The 21,766-nt window shown below is 38.9% G+C and overlaps 1 long non-coding RNA gene across 1 annotated transcript in view; it reads right to left on the bottom strand.

Annotated features, from left to right (window-relative positions):
• Positions 1 to 4,966: 4,966 nt before the first annotated feature.
• The window catches only part of LOC113481894, a 39,132-nt gene continuing 22,332 nt past the window's right edge, over positions 4,967 to 21,766 (bottom strand). The window contains exons 2-3 of the long non-coding RNA XR_003398742.1: positions 7,440 to 7,527; positions 4,967 to 5,017 (exon numbers count right to left, since the gene is read on the bottom strand). This is a non-coding gene — a long non-coding RNA (uncharacterized LOC113481894). The remainder of the gene's footprint in view (positions 5,018 to 7,439; positions 7,528 to 21,766) is intronic.

Below are 21,766 nucleotides of genomic sequence, written 5' to 3'. Positions count from 1 at the left end.
GGATAGGACAAGAAGGGTTAAACTGCAGCTAGGGAAATTTAGTTTAGACATTAGGGAAATCTTTCTAGCTGTCAAGATAGTTCAGTACTGAAATCAATTGCCAAGGGAGAGTGGAATCTCAATCACAGGAGGGTTTTAAGAACAGGCTAGCTAATTAACTGTCAGGCATGGCTTAGGTATAATTGCTCCTCCTGGAGCAGAGGGCTGAGCTACCTGACCTCCTGAGGCTCCAACCAGCTTTACCTGCACTGATCATAGGATCTCCAGAGTATCAGAATAATCTATGTCCCTCATAAATTATATATAGACAGAATATTAAAAAAAAACCCCAACAAACAACCTTAAAAGTTAATTACAGACACTTAAGACATCTAATGCTATGTTGCTGCTATCTTAATAATTACAGAATTAAATCTGTAATATTACCTCAGTAATAATAATAACAACATACTATCGTTTTAATTTTATATAGCTATGGATAGCTGAGTCTTACACAGTAATGTATGGCACAGACTTATTTCTATATTCCATACAATTACAGTAGTCAAACCTTTCATTCACAATATATCATGACTGTATTTTACTAGAAAGTCTAGCAGGACCTTTGTGTTGTACATGCACATTGTCCATGTGTGCATATATCACTGCATGAAAGCATAGAGGGAAAAAAGATGGTGGAAGACAGTTCTCCGTAACACTCCATTCTGCTAATCACACATAAAAAAGTCTAGCAATAACATGGTATCTCAGAGAGATAAATCCTGACCCAAGCGCTTCTGAAGAGCTTCAGCTTTGTTTCCAAGTGGCAGATTGAAAGAAATATCCTTTCAGGATGCTTCTTCCACTAGTGCGTTATTCAGCATAAATGAAAAATTCAAATTCATGCAATTGAGACTAATTTGACATGATCCCTTTCTCTACTCCATCTGTAATTAGCATCGCTGTCATGCTGCTACATTCCACTGTTCTTTTTTTTTGTTACAGAAAACTGTTCAAATTTTTATTTCTTACATTCCTCATAGCTAAAGAAGCAAAAAGAAATTAGCTCCTGTACTTTAGTAAACCCCATTCTCTTTGTTATTTGGGACTGCAAATGAAAAACAAGTTAATAAAACTAGTTTTAAAAAAATTATTAAATTGAAAGATGTAAAAAAGTGTCCATTTTTCTGTGAGAATCTGGAAAATATTTCTAAGAATTCTGCACAGAACTCTGAGGTTTATTCTATGAGTGCAGGGGGCTATATGAGTTTGACAAAACACTGAAAGTGTTGGGAAAACTGCCTCAACTCAGTTTATAATTATAAAACATTCAATATAAGCAATAAAGTTACATGAAAATCTGTTATACAGCTGGAAATAATGGAGTGAACTGCAACCTTATGCCATGATACAGGCCATAGTGCAGCACTTGCAGTATTTTCACTGAAAACAGTAAAGTCCTTCAGTCCTGTCTAGAAAACTACTTCCACTAATGAAAGAAAACTCACTTTATTGAGAGATTATGGAGCCAACCCCTCAGGAGGACTGAGACACTTTGCTAAACCCCTGGATTACGAGTGCTACAGATCCAGTCAAACATCTACAGCCGTTCTCTGCAATCACCCCGTACGCATTACCACCGTGTGGTAAGTCCCCATTTATCTCCATGACCACATACCACGGCCATCAGGGAAAGACACGCAAATGGTAGTACAGGGCTAATTAAAGCAGATTTATAGGAAGGTGAATTTTGCATATAATAAAAAGTTTCTTTGAGTGTACACATATAATTATGTTATTCTTTGTATCTGTGTTAAAGGAGTTCACCACCAGCAGCACTCCAGTCAGTAGGCAATGCTGTTGTACTCAAATACGGAAACATTTAGGAGTGACGTTACACACACGTGTAGATAAGCAGTATCTAGATCTCAGGAAGCCCGAGTGGGATCGTGGAGAGACACATTCCAGCACTTAAACAAACACTACAGTAGCAGGGACAAATATGCTGATCTTCCCCCTTTATGATAGCCAGTTTTGTTGACTGTCCCCACTGGAAAAGCTTTGCTTGCGAGGGTGAAGCTTCACCTCATGTCAAGTCTCAGTATGCGACTACACCCAGTGCCACCCAGGAAAGCAGAGTGGAAGGAAGTCAGGTCCCTGCTCTGTCCAGTCTCCTGTACAGTGGGGAGAGCCAGACCTCCCCAAGAGGTTATGCAGAGATCCAGAGCAAGATTTCATTAAGTTCCGAATTGCTTTTTTGAAATGATCCTCTGGAAGCACCTCCTCCTGTACATTATACAGGCTCTACAGACAACACAGACCCACAATTTAACGTAAACAAAGTTATGTAGCAGGAATGCCTTTCTACCCAGAGAATCCTTAAGTGCACAAAGAAGTTATCTAGCTTTCACATGCCTCAAGTTTTATCACAGAATCATCTAGGTTGAAAAAGACCTTGTAGATCATCCAGTCCAACCGTTAACCTAACATTGGCAGTTCTCAACTCCCCCAGATCCCTCAGCGCTGGCTCAGCCCGACTCTTCAGCCCCTCCAGGGATGGGGACTCCCCCCTGCCCTGGGCAGCCCATCCCAACGCCCAACAGCCCCTTCTGCACAGAAATCCTTCCTCAGAGCCAGCCTGACCCTGCCCTGGGCAGCTTGAGGCCATTCCCTCGGGGCCTGGCGCTGGGGCCTTGGCTCCAGAGACTCATCCCCCCTCTCTGCCCCCTCCTGTCAGGGAGTTGCAGAGGGCCAGGAGGTCTCCCCTCAGCCTCCTCTTCTCCAGACTGAACCCCCCCAGTTCCCCCAGCCGCTCCCCAGCAGACCTGTGCTCCAGACCCTGCCCCAGCTCCGTTGCCCTTCTCTGGCCACGCTCGAGTCACTCAATGGCCTTTTTGGGGTGAGGGGCCCAGAACTGAACCCAGGAATCGAGGGGCGGCCTCCCCAGTGCCGAGCCCAGGGCTCAGATCCCTTCCCTGTCCCTGCTGGCCACACTATTTATATATGCTTCTTGTAATACCATTACTTCTCTGCAGTTACTCTTTCATTTCTCACATTATATGCCATATTGCATATTAACAGTTCATTTTTGTGTAGTTTCCATTTAGTCCTTTAATATTACAGTCATAGTGCTGGTTCCAAAATGTTTGGGGTTTTTTCACTAGTTTTCAATTGGAAAATACTGGTTAGTAATTTTTTGCATTTTAAAATAAAATGAAGCACAGAGTAACACATCAACACATACACACTGTAAAATATTTGAACTAGGTATTGAAACTTGTAGAAAAAAATACTTGTAATATTAAGTTATAATCAAGCCTGGGAATTCAATAAAGTAACAAGGGAAAACTGGAATCAAATTTAGTTAAATCCCAAATCACTGTAATTTTTACTACATGCACTGCTAATCAGCGGCTGGCTCTTTCTTGTGTTCCTTTTCTATTTGAGACTCTGGGTACCAAATCAGAATATTTGACAAGCTCTGGGTGTTGTTTTCCTTTTTATTGTATCACTCTGTTCTTTATTTTCAATGTTAAAACTACCCAAATTTTTTCTTGCATTATTACAACAGCAATTCTTCCGAAGGCCACCCATTCCTCAGTGAATATCGAACATGAAACAGGCTGGAGTGCAGCATTTGTCAGTGAAATCCCCATAGCGTTTTATTTATCTGAGAAAGCTTTTTTTGGTAAATATTTCAAAGAGTAATAGATGAAGACATCTCGAATGTGGACTCCTTATGCCGTAAACAAGACTTTTTCTTTTATTTCAAAGCAAATATTCATTTTATGAATTAAATAAAGTACCTTTAAAAGTTGCTTTTCTTTTCTAGGATGTTTAAAAAAAATGTAATTAGTTATAAATTTAACTTAAAAGTTGCTGCTAAAACAGCAGTATCAATTAAATATGTAGCTAGCAGCTTCCATGTCCACATTTTGAAGTACAGTGACTGCCCATTAACATATAATCATTTCAGAACTTCCGCAGTATTCCAAACAAGGAAGATATAAAACCACTTCTTTGGAGTTGCAGGCTTCGAAGAACACAACTGAAACATTTCACATTGTACACCACTACTACATAATGGACATGATAAAGGGAACATGGGTGTTCACTACTTTATTAATGAAGGAAAAACCAACTATCCAGTTGTTAAACCTAAGACAGCATTTATTAGCTTGGTTTTGTCTGCTTCTATAGGAAACAGAGAAGTACTACCACTGTACAGTATGAACATGGGGTACTTTATCTCAGGCTATGCTATATTACCTCTGTGGGTCCTGTCCGTGATAAACGTTTGCCAGTTTAAGAGTGAGAGACCATAAAAACTCATTCTCTTACTCTGTTTTTTAAGCTTCAGTTATATTTATCTAAGTGCTACAACAGCAAGTCACTAGAAAAAGAGAACTCCAGACAGGAGAAATACCATTTATTCTGGCTCTTAGTGACCATAAGGATGGATGCAATGATCTGGATTAAACAAGAATCACTCTCTTCATTGAGACATTGTACGTAACTGTACAGCCTCTGTGGACTTTTATTTTCTTGGCTCTCTTAGATGTGACTAGGTTAAACATGACAGAAAAAAACACCCTTCAAAAGGCCATTATGACAGCTTCCCTTAACCAGGAACTACTGGAAGTACTTACAGGAAATTCTGTTCTTACAACACAGCACATGCAATCTTATACTAAATGGCACTCAGTCAAAATCACTGAGCAACTTCTAAAACTTGGTAAATGCAGTCTTTTAGTTTCATTAGTTAAACATAATCTATTTGAGCAACTTTGATGAAAGCTTTCTCGACTAATAGAATGGTACGTCTTCAAGTGCTACAGTTTATGACTTTTTAAAAAATTGCAACAATCTAGATAATCTGTCAATCCATTTGATTTTCTGTAAAGAAACACTATTAAATTTACTAAAATTAAATTTCTTTTAGGTAAGATATATCTGAGAAAAACAAACAGAAATTATTTCTGACTCACTTTTAATGCGTGCTTTCTAGAATCCAATATTCTGACTTGTGAATTCAACTCTGAGGGTTAAATAAAAAAAACATAGGAGTAAGAATCAGCAAAGTTTGAGCATCCTGAACTCACCCCAACCTCTTTATAATCTAGAACTGAAAGTATTTCTGGCAATAATTTTAAGAATTAGCAAGAGAGCTGTATCATTATAATAAACTGCCAGATTGCTGAACTGAAACCTATAAAATGGATAAAATGGATAAAATGGATCATGAAGAGCCTCTTGTCCCATCATCCTTCTTTGACTGGAGTCTATCTTTTGTTTATTCCAAATGTCTCTTGCTCATAAGACATTTTTTATTTTTGCCTTTAATGGATCTTTATTAAATGTAGTCAGGCGTCATCAATCTATGGCACTATGTCTCCTGCAGGAATCCACCTGTCCTGCTGAGCATTCCTCTGTCAATTAAGCCTTGAGCAAGTCCACAATGATGTTTCTTATCAAGTTCACAACCCCTCTATCCAACATATGCTCTTTTAACTCATACCCATGGAATGGTATTTTTTGTCATACCAGGTTACTGAGTAGATCTTTACCTCCTCCTGGATTTGCAACCTTTGAAGCCTTGCCATGTAGTTACGGGCTCTAAGTGCTGGCATGATTACTATGTGTTCTCTCATCTCCATTTAGCTCTACAAATATTTATTTCCCTATTCTTGCTGTGCCACCAAGGCTATGCACAGCCTATTAGCATTTCCTTTAAGAGAAAACATGAAGCTCAGTGTCTAGTTTGTTAAACCAGATTAAGTACTAAACAAACACACACTAAAGAGCAATATTTCACTAGTGCCTAAAATAATTCTCCCTGAGTGAAGAAGACTGCAGCATGGGGCTGCAGTACATTCACTGCCTCTGCCCTAGCTTATCTGCCTGAAGTCAAAGGCTGAAGACTTACATCAAAATGTAATTAGCATTTTACAGAGCTCTCTGTGAAGAAAATATGAATAAAAATAATAAACAGATCAATGGACTGAACTTAGACATGATGAAACAGTCTTTGACATAACTGCTTCTCGACAGTTGATAGACCAGCAGTTGCTGTAGTTGCAGGATGTTTTTTTAAAATACAGAAAACAGATTAATTATATTAAATCAGTGGAGTTGGAAAAGAATTTTCTAAAGTATGTTATAAAGTTAGCAATTAAGATAACTTTCTGTTAGTTTCTGTTATAGAATCAAAACCAAAAAAGAGTTTTGATTCCTTAAATCTGTGTTACAAAGTCCCTGCCTTCCCCACTCATTCCAGCTCTTAATCTGCAGTTCAGTGCGCTCCAACTGTGCCGAAATAATTTATTATAGTCATGTGTTATAAATCAGATAACGAATAACTAAATTCATGAGAGCAGATGCCATACTCTGCACAAACTGGTAGATGGGTAAGTCTAAACTAAATGTATTAAGGTAACTATATGAGAGCTGGTCAATGCAAAGCATTGTATCTTCCATTTTATAATACTGTGAATCAGACATAACATACTCTATAAGTATCAGACAAGCCAGGAATATCCCTGTCCCCCAAACTGCAAACCGTACTAGTGAGATGTATATAGAAAACAATAAATGGACAGGTAGTAGTGTTGTACATTGCTCTGAGCTGAGCTTACAGCTGATGCAAAAGTCAATCTACAAATTATAAAGCCAAATTATCAACTTTAGAACATATTCTCTGCATAATGGATTTTTTATATAAGGAACAGCCCTGAAAATTTTATAAATCAATATTTATTTGATTTATATAGATCACATCAGGGTGATATATAAGTACAGCTCAACATAAACTGAATGGTTATGACTGCAAATGGGTGTAAGATCCACTTAAAACCATTTAACAGATATTCAGTCCAGAAAGGTTGGTAGAATGTGCCTCTAACCTAACTGCAATGGGTTGAAAAATGCTCTCCAAATCCCTCTTGGGAGAACAGGCAAGATCACAGGCATTGTCAGGTCCCAAGGCCCTGACATAACAAGTTTTTCAGATGAAATTTCCAGATGCTCCTAGGCAACTGACCATTCCCCAGACTACAGAGCAAGGGAAAACCCCAAGTGGTCCTTGCCAAAAATGATGTGAGAGACACAGCTGTGAGTGTAAAAAACCAGTTATTTTGTGGAGACAGACCTATGGGGATTTTTGTACCAGCAAGGCTACTTAGTACACATTAGAATATTGTTTCAGATGTAGCTAAGATCAGAAAAGCCTCAGTTACTGCCAACTACGGTTTTCAGTGTGGAAAGTTACTAATTGCACTCCATGTCCTATGAAATAGCAATCTACATCCTGCCAGTTAAGGAGAAGATATCAAACCAGTTTCAAATTCACATCAAAAAGATTTTTAAAATCACATTGGGTTTTTTAACATCGCTTTTTACATTTGATCAAGCACAGGAAAACCACCCTTATTTCTAAACATTTTGTGGGATGTCTTCCCTACCTTTGGCAAATGAGTTCTTCTTTGTTTCCTTCTTCTTCTAGTGTTGCATCTCCTTCCACTTCTGCTTTGCCTGCTTCACCCACTCTAACTGTAATTGAAGAAATAATTTTATTACTGTCAGTAATTGATTGCCATACATATTTGCATTCAGATTTAACTCCTTAGCCATATTATAAGTTTGGATCTCCAATTTTAGACCAAGAACATTTGAACTCTTGGCCCATTCAGTCTAGCCCATAATCTGTGAAATCTTCTGATTCCCAACCCGTAGGGTATGGTAGCAAAGGCACACAGCGCTACTGATACATATTTCACAATTCTTCAGACTGTTCTCTCTCTGAATTAATGCTCTTCATGTGACGTAATTCTGTGTGACCACCTTCGATTTCAGTGTGAACAACCAAGATGAAAATCTACATTTAAGAGCTTTCATTCAACCTGGATGTACCCTTATCGCTCAAATCTATGGTTATTTCACAGCATTGGATACCAAGCCCGTTTACACTCACACCATAAACATCAGCAGTCACTGGTGTTTGAAAGCACTGATAAAATACTTCAGTGATATCTGTCCTGCTTCTGGAAAGCTGGGGTTTTTTTGTTTTCTTCATCTAAACAGCATGCATTCTTTAAGCTGGATGTGCTCTGCAAGTGCTACACAACTGTGGCGAGTTGACCTTGGCCAACTGGCCAGCTGTCAACAGGAGAGGGGGACAAAATTAGCTTCTGCGTCGAGTTAAAGACATGCAGATCACTTACCAATTACTATCACAGGCAGAAATGACTTGACTTGGTGGAAATTAATTTATTTCCACTAAACTGAGAAACAAACCCACTTTATTCCCCTCCTGCCCCCACCTTTCCCAGGCTCAACTTCACCTCTCCATTCCTGACGGCCCTCCCCACCCAAGCTGCGGGGCATGGGGAATGGGGGTTATGCTCAGTCCACAACAGGCCCGTGAGATCTCCCATTCTTTCCTCCCCACACCTCTCCCTGCCCTACTGGGGTCTCCCCACAGGTCACAGGGGAGTCTCTGTTTGGGTGCCTGGAGCACCTCCTCTTCCCCCCCTCGGTGCTCGCAGGGCTGTTCCTCACTCATTTCTTTCATCATTCCTCTGTGGTGTATTTTTCCCCTTTCTTAAATCTTTCCTCAGAGGCACCACCAGTGGGGTTGAGGGGCTGCCTGAGGCAGCCCCTGCCTCTCCTCACAGAGACCCTTCAGCTGCTAGCCCCTGATCATGGGCATCTACATTATTTTTGCAATACTACATTATTTTTAAAAGTTCTGTATATATTCCACAGATCTAGGAAGCATTTAAAATAGGAGATACAAAGAAAATTTAAATAGGAGGGGTTTGATGTAATGAAGCACTCGGCAACTCCCATAAACCTTGTACAGGACCAAGATCCTGCCAGTGATTGTTGCTCAGTTCTTCCTTAGACTGAAATGACAAATGAAAACACACCACTATTTATCTCAGTTCATTTACTAATAGCATTAAAGGACAATCCACAACTCATTTGAGAAAGGCTGTAGGTATGCTGCCAGGGAAAGCTACAGTCCCGTTGAATGCCTTTGTCACGGTAAATGCCATTACCAGGAGCACTTAAGAGAAAAGTCAGACTGTATTTGAAAAAAATGTAGTAACCACACCTCAGATACATTTTTAAGAGCTTTTTACTTTTAACTAGAACCCTTTTGTCAATAAAACAAAACCAACTTGCTGCTTTTTGTATAGCTTCATGTATTTCCTCATTATTTATTTCACAGGTGCCTCTAAGCATAAAACCTGTTGTATTTGCCTTAAAAATCATGATTTGAGACTTGCTATTTCCAACCACTAGTGATTTTAACGTTACTTGTTGGATTAGCACTATAATCTGTTCCCTATACCTATTACCTATAATCAGGTAACTGCTATATAGTTGCAGGATAAGGTGTAAAGCCACTGAATGACTATCCAAAGGTAGCACTGGTGGTAGAGGCCCTTTCCAAGACCCCCACACAGGACCTCCAAGCTCTGATCTCTGTGAGATGGCACCAGTGAGGCCACTCTGCCTCGGTAACACACAGAAATCCCAACGGCAAACAAAAAGCCTGATGTAGTAGGGAATATCAGTGCTCTAGGCTTACCTGGTGACAGCCACTTCTATTTCAACTCTCTTCTGCCCATTTGCAGTTGGGGCAGCTCCTCTCCATGCAAGAAAGAGCACTTGACAGGGCTAGGGAAAAACACTATCATAAATTTTGACGGTATTTTCCCTTCCTGCTCACCCAAATATTTACATACTTTAAAACCCCCATAGATTTTTAACCTGTAATTAACTGTCAGTGATTATGACAGTTATTGATTTCTTTCTTATGTCAGATCAAAATTAATCCTCAGATTTACCACTGCTGATAACACCAAATGTGTGCAGGTCTCAATTCAATCAATGAAAGCACCTACTTAACTTTAGACACTTTAGATCTGAAGCAAAGCACACGTGTACAGTCCTTCATAAAATGAGCTGTTTTCCGTGTTCTGAAGCAGTTTTTTAAGTAGTGTCACTGGGTACTTGTTCCATTCCAGTGTGACACAAGACACTCTGGTTTATAAGTAACTGAAGACCACATTTAGCATCCATCTTTTATCCCATTGAACCTAAAAGCCTTCCATCTCCAGGAGTAGAGCCACAAGAAGATACTTTGGTGGTAATCCAGGCACATGTTCTTAGATGTACACTGGTTACGATATGACCCTGAACTGGCAAAAGCTTTGACATGAACTAGTTATTGTTCAAGCAAGATCCCCAAAAAACTACTAGAACCGTGTTAACTCTAGTGCCACGTTTCATTAGGCTACAAACTAAAAAAGTTGTGTTTCTTCAAAACCAGAGAAAACTCAGAGTAACACTGAACAATGAAAGAAGTTTGCTAGGGAATCTCCCTTCTATTCACTGTATCTTTCCAGCATTGGCTCTTTCTTCCAGGCCTGCTCCCATTCCAGCACCTCTAGAGCCTTTCTGTGCTGTGACAGACCACCCTAAGACCTTCTGGGACCATCAAAATAAATTTCCTAACTTCTCTGAGGTCTGCCTTCTGCCCTCCTCCAAAGTCACTCTTTCTCTAACAGTGCCATCAGCTTCCCTCTTGCCGAGACAGCAGGTTGCCCTTCACATGCATGATCCTGCCCAGAATCTGGCAAACCTCCTTCAAGGAAGGCTGCTCAAGCACTGCCAGGGAAGGAGTACTCCCATCCCATCCCATCCCATCCCATCCCATCCCATCCCATCCCATCGTCTCCACCTGCAGCAGCCAGGACAGTGTGGTGTCATCAAGCAGCTGAGATCTTTTTCTGTTATCAAAACCTTTTAAAGGAACACAACCTTCATTAGCAGATACTAAGTCTGCATACAGCAGATAACATCCACTGCACTCTTTTTACCGATGAAGATCTACAAGACCTTCAGAGAAGTTACACGACAACAGGAGAGGCATCAGCTAGTGCTACAGGGCTCACCAGTGTTGAGTGATGCTGATGGTGTTCAGCTGAGCTTGCAGATAGTTTTATCTTAACCTTATTTCGAACACTATTTGTAAACTAGTGTAAGTCAAAGATGCACAGGGAGAAAATGCACAGTCAATATGCTGAGTGGTGTGTTTTGTGTCATACACATAAAAAGCAACTTGGTAGCTCATTTGCAACATCACACACAAGGTGTTGAAGTACACCTCCCACGTGAGAAAGAAGGAACATCAGTCTCACTGGTGATCAGGCAGGTGCTGCTTCCACTGTTTGGCCAGTGGTATGTTTCCCATCAAGCTGTCCTGCTGCTTGTATTTCTGCTTATATTAAAGGTACTGTGAGAAACAGGTATTGGGGTGGAGGGGGAAACAATGCCATCTTCTCAAACCACAACAGCTTTCAGGGCCAAGGCACATCCCCAGTTCCAGGGCTGGTTGTTCTTTGCTCACCATAAGGAGGAGGACAGAGCAGGCAGGCAGCGCAGGACCACTGACAGAGAGCAGAAACTCTTGTTTACAATTGCAACCACTCTGATTGCTCTGCAAAAAGGGTGAAACAAGCTGGTTTAGTCTAGTGTTGTGGTTTGAACTCAGCTGGCAGCCAACCACCACACAGCCGGTCACTCACCCTTTTCCCCAATGGGGGAAATAGGGGAGGAACACAAAGAAAAAAACACCTTGTAGGTTGAAAAGAAAAAACTCAAACAGTTTAGTGATTGTAATGTAAAAAACAATAACCAAAAGACCAAATGGGTAACACACAATGCTCTTGCTCGCCACCTGGAGACCGACAGAACAAAGATCCCTCCACAGTGACCTGAAGCAAGACAGAACCTACCTCCTTTATATACTGAGCTTAACGTCACATGAGATGGACTACTCCAGTGGTCAATCCCAGCCGGCACTCCAGCTGTGCCTCCTCCCAGCTCAAAGAAACTCTAACTCTATCCTGGCTGAAATCAGGGCATCTAGAAAAGATGAAGCTGTTGTGTAGAAGACTTGGCCATTGTTTTGGCCTGAGAAATGGCAGAAGGGTGGCAAGAAGGAAGGAGACAATGGAGACAGCAGGGAGTGCCCAGCTTGTCACTAAGGTGTCCTGCCCTGGTTCTGGTTCATACAGGCAACAGCAATGCATTGTTCTGCTTGCCTTCTGGGGTGATGACATTACTTTCACTTTCAGGAAAATAAATCACATAATAACATAAATCACATAAGAACAATGAAGTTCTGGAAGAGGTTATAAGGGAGGTTTTGGAATTTCCTTCCCCAGAAGGAACAGATTAGACAAAGTTAAACAAACATCTCTATTTATTTGATCTTGATGCGCTGCAGACAGGAGCAGATCTTTTCTTGAGGTGCCTCTTTCTACAATTCTACTCTTTTATTTACATGTATTATGTATAATTAAGTTAACCAAATACCATGTTCTAAAATGAGAATTTTATCTTAATTTGAATGGATTTTCATCTATCCTAAATTCAGTGAAAACACTAGGCAATGCTATTTAAGAATAGAGTTTAAGGAAAAAAAGCTTCTCCTTGCTTAATTGATTTTTTTCCTAAACTGTGTTACCAAGGATATAGTGTATGCAATAATTAAATAATTAACTGTTCTAAGACAATTTTCTGCTTAAATGACCATGCATTATACATAAATGTTCTGTGTTTTGCTTAGAGATGAAAAAATAAATCTAGAAGAAAAAACATCTGAAAAAGACGACATAATTAGTACCATCTGTATGGATCTTATAGCCTCATAAATGGTTTTACTGAAAGAAACAGTAATGAAATGTTATCTTAGGACTTCATTTTTTAAAGACTAATTCAACTGGGCAGCATTGCCAGCTTTTATAGACCAGTGTTTCTCCACAGACATCAACGGAAACGTCTCTGCTCTATTCCTAAAATGAAAGGAGTGATAACTCCAAGAACCTGCAAGAGTTTATTTGAAGTGAACGCCAACTTTTCTATTAACTTCACAGAATGACTTCAAAAGTTAATTCAAAATTTAAAGGGATTATAATACACATTTCAGGGTTCATTAAGAAAATTTCACAAATAGTGATATAGACAGCTTATATTCAGTTTAATATTTTGTTAACTTAGTTTAAATAAAATTGAGGTTGGTGTTCAATTCTCGAAACGTCTCGTGTTCTAAACCGATTCTTCAGATTAATTTTATAAATACAAAAAGCAACTTGATTTAAAATCCATTGGAAAAAGAATTAGTTTGCTTTTAATCACCTTTAAATAGAATTCACTTCTTTCAAAGGACTCAGATAGAAAGAGTCATAAAAAATTTTATTTCATAGCCTGTGATGTGGTACATGTCAAATTAGTTGTAGTCTAGATAGCCCTTCCTTTTCTTCTATCCATTCCACTCTAAACAATCATTGCAAAGTTATTACATTCTTAGCTTATGTAAACAGAAAGAGAAATCAAGAAGAGTTCTTGAAAATTACCAACGCCCCCAAAAGTGTGCCACAATTTCCCAAAATATCACCATAAGTCGTTTCAAATAATTTCTTTAAATGTTCTCTTCACTTCTTATTCTATATAATTTGCATATTCAGTTTACAACCATTTCTTAACCTCACTGGCTACTATGATACTACTTTCCATTCTCTATCACCATGGTTATACGTACAAATTATCCTGCCACATTATTAGCACCAAATGTTCCAGTTCAGCAAAACGACCCTGTCTTTAGTCTTACCTTTTAATCAGCAAACAAGGTCACCTTGACCTTCCAGAGTAACCAAAACCCTTCTGAGTCTCTACCAACCCATAATGCAATTCACTTTTATCAAGCAATATTGTCTGAACTCTCACTTCTGCAAATCTGAAACACCTCCATGGGTGTCACTGCATTGATTACTGTACTTGGTGCAACACATGTAACGTGCAGCAGCCTTATAGTTCATTGTGTTTTCAGTATTGTTATTCCTGTATTAAATGAAAGGTCTATGTTGTTTGCTGGAGTAGATGATAGAATTCTGTTTGTTAAAATCTTGTCCTGGATTATAGGTCTATTTTCTCTTTGTGGGTGTGGGTGTGATGGTAGGATAATTTTGATGTTTCAAGCACCATGAAGTACTTTGCATCATCAAGCAACAGGTCTTGGCTAGGAATAAAACTATTTTTGAACATTCTCATCATTGTTTTACTGCCAAATATAAGGATTACATCCTTCCCTAAATTTTTTATTGTGGAATGATAATATTTTTCAGCCTCCACAAGCAAATAAAGGTGGTGGTATTTGTTACAAAGGCTCTCAAATAAACAAACAACCATCAAAAATTAAGAATTTAATATAACTGTTCAGTTAACTGGCCCTCCACAACTATACAATTGCAGGTTCAATAGTCCATGAGAGGAGAACAAAACAACTTCTTAGGGTTTAACAACAATGCAAAATGCGACCTAAGCACCATTCCTTAGGGTTTAAGAACAACCCAAAATGCTCTATCACTTCCTAGGGTTTAACAACCCAATATGCTTTATCGCTCACCTGACAAGTGAAGGCTCTCAACCTTGAGGAACTTCTCAGGGCAGCGTCCCGACCCAAGTATCCTCAAGGAGTTCCCTTGGGCAGCGTCCTGACCCAAGGGGAGAGCCCTCAACCACAGTGACTGCTCCAGAGAAACTAGCTCAAAACGGCTCCCCCGGGGGACTCCATTTAGACCCAGGCCAAATCTGATCTGTGGCCAATAGTGGCTCCCATTGGCCAAAGGTCCCAACTACCATGAGACCCCGAGAACAAAGGCAGTCAGGCACTGCTACGCTTCCGCAACCAATAAGCCCTATTTTCATTGGGCGGGTGCACCTGCCACACCATTGAAAAAGCACATCTGCTATTAGTGAATGCAGCAAGAAAGACAAACTGTCTTTAGGTCAATTCTTTTGGGTAGATGCTTGTAAAACTAAAGTTATACAGGACAAATTTTTTGAAGATAGGACTCTTGATCGTTGAAGTCCTTTAAAAAACTCCCGTCCTATAAATAATAATAAAATACTTTTTAAAACTTTGATACAATAACATTTCTTAAACTCAGAAGGCACAGAAATTGCTATACATAGTTACAGAGTTATTTGGGTTACATACTTCTAAGCCCTGGTTTTACTGGCAGAAACATTTGTGTGCTGAAGGGCAACCTTCTGAAGAGCTCAGGAAGGAGTCCTAGACCCTGGAGGGGCTGGACAACAAAGGGAGAAAGAGCCACAGTGTCCCTGCAGAACAACCAGGCAGGCAGTGTTTAGGACACTGAAAGGACATAGGGGGATTCTCCAACACAACACCCAACTCCCCTGAAAACAGGGATCTGCACCTAAGCAGGACTCCTCCCTGGCTTGTCAGGCTATCTTACTGCAAGATCACATCACACACACTTGCTTCTACAGACTAAGCTACTTCACCCCACAGCACAGTTACTCACTTTGCTCTCCCTTTTCTGGTTAGAAGGATGTTCTGGGATGCCAGTGATCTAAGGTACAGAAACGGTCACAAAGCCTGACATCCAACCTTAATGTAGTCAACACCAATTTGAAGCCTTTCCTACTTTCACCAGCATTACCTTTCAGTTTAAAAGGCTCTTTTCTCACTCTGCAATCACATCACTTCTTAAGCCAATGAGGTCTAACAGCATATTATCACATCTTTGGTCATGTCTGACAAGGCTCCTAGGATTCATTTACACTTTTTAGTTTTGTATTTCATTAGTGACTCACAGTCTTCATGCAATGGGACTCGTTCATCTGAATTCTGTTCCTCCTCCTCCATCACTTCTAAATTCCACCTGAAATTATTTTTATTCCCTAAATTAACCACCTTGAATTGTATACTACTGAACTACTTCCTATTTCAATTATTGCACTCACTCTATTTTACTAATTCTATTCTCAGAAAAGGTTAGCAGCACAATCTTACTCCCCATCACAGTCATGCATGAAATTAGGACACAGAAGTCAAATCTGTGTTGAATTCTGTCTCAGTTTCTCTTTATCTCTGAGTCTCCCCCCACCAACAGGGTCTTAGGTTGTGATCTAAGTCACAATCAAATATAACTGATGGGTTACTGATGGGTAAAATCCTGATGGGTCAGAAATGTTTTTTTATTCACACTTAGAAACGGCAGAACAACATGAGAAATGTTAAACCTGAAGAGAGCTTTTGGAAGAATGGTATCAGCAATCAAAAATATATGCTCAAAGTTAAAGTGCCACCTCTGCTTTAATTATAACATTATTACTTTGATGCTACACTTGGTTGGGTAGTGTCACAGAGCCATGTTTCAAGTCTCGAGAGAAGCAATGCTAGACTCGGACTGTTATACATGGCAATTTTACACCTGAAGTGTACAGAGGTTTTATGATTTTGCTTAGCATTCTGTACTTGAACAAAAACTAAAAGGTCATCTTTTCAACTTCTCTGGAAAAAGACTGATCACATTAGGACTTGGGGCATCATGGAACAAAATAGGAGCAACTTAATGTTGACAGGTTCATTTATCTTTTGATAAATTCTATCAATGAAAATGTTAACAATAAAGGTGATTGCTCATTGAAATGAAGTCTTCATATGTTGTTTTTCAGCCAGGATGAATTTGGTTTATACCCAGTGACAGTAAAGAATTTAAATGCCAACTGAGATGTCCAATTTTAGCTGTGAAAAGTACAGAGTTAGATCACTTGGGAATCTGAAAACAGCATTTCTTCCTTGGCCGTTGTGTTTGGAAAGAAAACGATGTACTCTTGCCAAGTTCATTACAAAACCCAAGTTATACCAGTTTTATGACTGACATCACTGATAGATTCAATCACAATGCCAAACAGTTTTACGATTTGAAGTTGCTGGGCTAACTCTTGTTCACTCTTCTACCGGATTTGCTCTGTAGCATGAAGTATCATTATTCCAGGGTCACTTAAGAAGAATGACATTCTTAAAACTAAAGATAAAAGTATTTTATAAACAATTGGCTGGAGATGTGTTCCTAGCAATATTAATGACCATAACCTCTAGTTGTTTATCACTGATTAAGGAAAATAAGCCCACAAACAATAAATTAATATGAAGTCACACTATGCATTTCTAGGTTAGAGTAATTGCTTTTTGTCTGTAGACTTCTTGTAAAATATCTGTAAATCTTAAAAAAAATAATCTTTAGTAGTCCTTAAAATTCTTTAAAATGCCCCTATAAATAATTTAGCATTTTTCAATTTAATTGTACTTCTTTCTAATTTCTGATGCAAATATGAGTTTGTTCACAAAATGAATGCCTGTCACGCACAACACAAATGCTAAGCAGGCTTGGAACTACTCAAAAAGAGCCTGTAGTGCTGAAGAAAAAGAAATATCCATTCCACTGGCAAGTTAGACTTTTAGAAGAAACTGGAATATCAAGCTGTCTTAGTAGCAGAAAGGAAGATGGATGACTCTTATTGAATTAGATGCTTGAAACTTACTTCTGCTCAAAAGATAATATAATGAATTTGGGAAGGAGTTGAGTCTAACACTGGGAATGCTTTATTGTAAAGAGTAGATTGCATTTAAACTTTACTTGAGTGTTTTAAAGGTATTATTACAGCTTAACCTTCAAAATGAATAACAGTTTATTTGTGCAGTTACTCACTGAAATGGGTTGAGATATCCAACTTAAGAAATATTCTCTCCTGTCTTTTACGTCCTACTTTTCATATTTATTATTAGCTCAGTTTATTACTCGTCTTATTTGTTCCTCTTTAGGTTCAGAGACAGCAGATTTACTACCTTGCATTGGTATCTGAAGGGCATGTAAGAAAACATGAACTCAGATCATCCTCTTCAGGTAAGAATCTACCAACAGACTCTCTCAAGGAAGCATGGTTTAGCTTCTGACCTTACTCTGTTCATCTATAACCTCCCAGAAGGAAGCACGGTACTCCAGCGAGCATCTTTAAAGGTCATACCCTGGGAGAAGGGGCTCTATACTATAATGGGATAATTAATTCTGACTCTCCAGGTGATGACTCCTGAAGGCTCAGAACCACTTCCACTCTTCGTAAATTAAATTAATTAAGATCTGGCACTAAGCCATTTCAGCGAGGAAACCTGTATCCAGGATACCAGATACGACAGGAGAAGTTTCAACAATAAAGTTCCAAGTAGCCAATCACACACTGTAGCTACATGGAACTTTTTTGGTTTTCAACTGAAGTATAACACTGGCCAGAAGGTGATACACATGAATCACAGATGCTGTTGTTACTCTTACAATGTTTTCTGGAGGAATTTACACTCTTTCGCAGCATCTAATCTGAAAACCGCTATGCAATTTATAACCAGTATTCATACACAAATATCTCTTTAATACTGTTGATTTTTTAATAGAAGCAAAATTATCTAAGCATTTAATTGTCAAAAAAAAAAATTCTATCTACATTCTGGTGCCATTTTAATGACTCTAAGAATAACTCAGCTATCATACAGGCCTGGATTTAATTAATATACAGTCTACATCTGATTTGCTAACATTAACTATTGGAAATAAATTCGGATAGTTGTTCACACATAAACAGAGATGCCCACTTCCTTTTTGAACGTGGCATGTATGCATCTACCTGCTTCAAAATCTTGTGCCTTAGGTCTCTGTTTCAGAAACAGGTATCTAGATCAGAAGCATCAACTTTCTCACAGAACAAAAATATTATGCTACTAAAAATTACTAAATATTTTTTTACATATTTCCACTACATTTAAATATCTTTATGCTCCCTATAAGGTATAGCTAAATTATTTAAATACATTTGTGTTTAATAATTATGAAACTAGCATTGGTGTTGTAAAACCATATAAATGACAAAAATGTAAGTCATGCAGGAGAAAAATGAAGAGAGCAGTTAAGCCAGACAAGCTTTCAAGGACTGTTTTTGTTCACCAAATGTTCTAAAATACTTCATTAAATAATGCAGCAGTGAATTATTAATTTGTCTAAAGGTAAAATATGGCGGAATTTCTGACTGCTAAAAGTTAAAAGTACTAACTTTTATTTCAAATATAATCAATTTGCACTGAAATGTGATGCAAAAATAATGCTTTAATTTAGCTATAGACATGATTCAATAGAATTCAAATGAAGGAGACAAAGTGAAACAAAAATGCAGTTTAGGGATATGCTTCTTTTGAAATGTACCAATAAATAAAGATGTATATCCCCCCCTGACAAGACCTTTGCTCTGTCAGCCATGAGTCTGTCCCTAAGGGATGTGCTCCCTTTGTCCCTTTGTCCCCACGGCTCCTCTAGGGAAGGTCTCCAGTGCTCTGTTGTCCTTTCGTTTCACTGAAGCTACCTTCTACCGTAAAATACTACTCTGAAATTGATTGTATTATCAGAAGCAAGTGAAATTACCTAGATGAGGAACAAAAAAGTAATAATAAAAAACTATTGGAATGAATAAGCATAATAGAAATAATAATGTCATATACTTTCATATGTTGTCAGCATTGCTAAACTTGGACTTTTCATTGAAGACTGCTTGCTCTACTAAACAACCTTGCCTTCATTTCTGCCTTTAATAATTCCAATAGTTCTACACATTATTTATCCGAGCCATAAGTCAAGTTAAGTATCATGCAGGTGATACATTTTCATGGTGATTTTCACATAACTTTCCAAAAATATGTGAGTAAGTATGGACTGAGACGATGCTGAAAGGTTTAGGTATGCTATTTATTTTTTAATAGTAAGTGATTCTAACTTACATTACCCACCATTTAATGATGAATTCATAGATGATCAGGGGTCAAGATGATAGGGTCTAGAGAACAAGACTTATGAGGGGCAGCTGAGGGAACCGAGGTCTGGAGTCTGGAGAAAAGGAGGGTCAGTGGAGACCTTACTGTTCTCTACAACTACCAGAAAGGAGGTCGTAGCGAGGTGGGTGTTGGTCTCTTCCCCCAAGTAGAAGTGATAGGATGAGAGGAAGCAGCCTCAAGCTGTGCCAAGGTTTAGAACTCAAGAGGTTTAGACTGGACATTAGGAAAGGTTTGTCAAGCACTGGAACAGACTGCCCAGGGAAGTGGTTGAGTCACCATCCCTGGAAGTATTTAAACAACGTGTGAATGTGGTGCTTAGGGACATGGTTTAGTGGTTGACTTGGAAGTGTTAGGTTTATGGTTGGACTTTATGATCTTAAGGGACTTTTCCAACCTACATGATTCTATGATTTAAGCCATCCTCTAGAATAAACTTACATTTACAATGAAAGTAAAGGTCTGGGTGACTAGAAACTGTCAATCTAAGTTCACTATACATATTCTTTACAGCCTGGGTGAAAAAAAAAAAAAAAAAAAAAAAGACAGCATAAGAGTGTATTAGTAAAACTTTCCATATATTTATGTTTTAGCACAGAAAAAAACCTGATTTGTTGGTTGGCACTTTGTGATTTGCCAATGTATCCATCCCAATACATTTGTAAAACACGTTTTTTCTTTCCATAGACTTTCACTTTGATGCAGAGATCACCCTGGCTTCCAAAGTACAAGCATTTGCATGTGATACTGATTTTTCACATTCACGAATTCCCTTTGAAGACTATATATTGACCCCAGAAATATGAACATTGGAACCTTTTTAATACATTTGACTAAAAATAGCTTTACTTCAAATTATTTCTTGTTGCTGGCTATTTTACCTGCAAGAAAGAAACCACAGTTGTGCTATCCTGCTCAGGGTAACAGCACAGAAACTATCTCAGCTATGGATAACTATGTTCTTTTTGTTCTAGTTTGGCTTACACCAGCCATTGTTGCAAGTTTGGTGCCATTTCTTGTGTTTCATACCTGGAAAGCGCTGAGGATAAGCTCTCTCAAATTATTACTTTATTGCAGTGGGCTGGTTATCAAAGACTATATGCAAGGTACAGAACTTAAACCTCTTAAAACAGTACTTAAAATGTACTGCACCCTATTGATATATCCAGAACTGAACCAGCTTTTAGGGAACAATGCTATGAAACAAAGATGACGTGGTATTATTCCATCTTCAGGCACTTAATTGTTTTTTTAAAAAACAAAGCCAAATAGCAAGAGAAATAATGGAGTACAGGGAGGGGTGACATTCACTGAATAATTGACAGTTGGGTTTTTTTTTCCACTTGACGATAGATCTCTACAAGGTTCTTAGAAATGTTTCACATGTCTCTTCCTTTAAGCATATTCTTCTAAATGTTATTTAAATGTGCAGGCACCAAATGAGAGTTGTTCAAGCAGAGATGCAGAAGGACTCATCAAGGACTGACTTCCCAACATCTTCCAGGTGCGCAGGGGGAGAATGGAGAACAGCAGGAAGGCAGGAACAACTCTCCAAGACCTGCTTCCAGCTAGCCTGAACTGCTGGTGGGCATAAAAGCTACCTACCACTGCAGGACAGTTGCCATGTTTTAGGCAGGATCACCTATCTTTCAATAGTTTGAAGGCCACAGCATTTTGAAGGCCAAAGTGTTTAAAGCCTTTTTTAAGATTTTTGTTGTTGGTGTTAGAATTGTCAAGCATTAGAGATAGCTGAGCACAATAAAGACCAATGACAAAAGGATAAGCTCAGAGCCTCTGTGAGGAGAAAATGGGTTACAGCATACCTAGTTTTAAGTTTTCAAAACAGTAGGGCCTGGTAAGCGCTCTCCTACATACTCACAAGGCTGACTAGACTAACCCAGTCTTTCTAGAGAACTGGGAGATGAATGGAGTGCCAGGAGACTGAAAACAGCACACACGCAGAACAAAAAGCTCTTTAAAAGTGGAAAGCTGCATGAAAACCTGCACATGGGAGTTCATTATCAATGGTTC

Source organism: Athene cunicularia (genome assembly GCF_003259725.1).
Source record: "Athene cunicularia isolate RWA chromosome 6 unlocalized genomic scaffold, athCun1 chr6_part2, whole genome shotgun sequence".
In the NCBI taxonomy this organism is placed as follows: Eukaryota; Metazoa; Chordata; class Aves; order Strigiformes; family Strigidae; genus Athene; species Athene cunicularia.
Note: the sequence above shows the minus strand (reverse complement) of the source record. Positions and strands in the feature narration are given on the sequence as shown.